The 1115-nt window shown below is 37.1% G+C and overlaps 1 non-coding gene across 1 annotated transcript; it reads left to right on the top strand.

Moving 5' to 3' along the window:
- The first annotated feature begins 668 nt into the window (after positions 1-668).
- On the top strand, positions 669-787 carry LOC117105424. Its single transcript, XR_004444904.1, has one exon. It is a non-coding gene; the product is annotated as a 5S ribosomal RNA (ribosomal RNA).
- The last annotated feature ends 328 nt before the right edge of the window (positions 788-1115 follow it).

The following is a 1115-nucleotide window of genomic DNA, read 5'->3' on the forward strand; positions in this document are numbered from 1 at the left end:
ATTTAGACATTCCTAAGAATGAAAAAAATGTAAAATAAGACTGAAATTTGATTTTTTGTGTTCCACACAAAAAATAAATGCGGATGAATTTTTCATTTTGATTTTGCGATAGGTCGTGAAAAAAATATCGTAGGCGCCGAAAACATTAGCCTATCCAACGCTGCTAGGCTAGGCATAGCCTTACCTTGATTTAGGTTCTGTTATAACACATAAAAACGGCCGACATGATATTTTCCGTTGCTAGTATTGACACTTGTGAAATATAATATTTCATAGGAATTATTTCAAATTTGTTAAAAAACTGATTCTGACTGAGATTTTGACACTTAAACAAACATATCTCAGCCTTACCGAACGACCGCATTGTGTGAGATGCGAAGTACAGAAACTAATCTCTTTAGAGAGGGCGCACTTTATTGACTGTATAAAGTATACATAAAAGCGAGAGTATTCCAGTGGATGCGATCTACAACCTCTGAATTTGCCTAGTAACGATGAATTCGTCGAGAAAATGGTAATATTTGATGAGAAATAGTCTGTATTTCTCATTTTTTTTTATTCTTTTGCGTAAAACTAAAATTCATGCCAATATTTTTCCATGATTGCTTCAGGATTGGATAATTATGCTATATGCCCAGATTAACAATGAGTGGAAATACCACTCACATGTCTACGGCCATACTACGTTGAAAACACCGGTTCTCGTCCGGTCACCGAATTTAAGCAACGTCGGGCCCGGTTAGTACTTGGATGGGTGACCGCCTGGAAAAACTGGGTGCTGTAGACTTTTTACATTTTTCCCTCCAAATGGCTTGATGTTTACTTACCGTTAAAAATGTTTTTCTTTTCCTTAACAGTTTCATTATGTATATTGCCACGTTATAATCGTCAACTATTTTCTAAATTCTAAAGTAGGGGTGCGTGAGAGTCCACACGACCTTGGGCCCACATAGTTGGGGCTGAGGTGCAAACATTTTGAGAATATGAACCTCTAAGTGCCCGGAAATTGCACTCTCATACCTTAAAAATCATACAGGTACTATATGTTCATATCAAAAATACGCAATTAATTCGTTGGTGTTAGGCCGGTTCGAGGGTCGTTTGAACAAAACGGC

This window comes from Anneissia japonica, unplaced genomic scaffold, assembly GCF_011630105.1.
Source record: "Anneissia japonica isolate Jap-2015-1 unplaced genomic scaffold, ASM1163010v1 scaffold1875_len173011_cov181, whole genome shotgun sequence".
Taxonomy (NCBI): Eukaryota; Metazoa; Echinodermata; class Crinoidea; order Comatulida; family Comatulidae; genus Anneissia; species Anneissia japonica.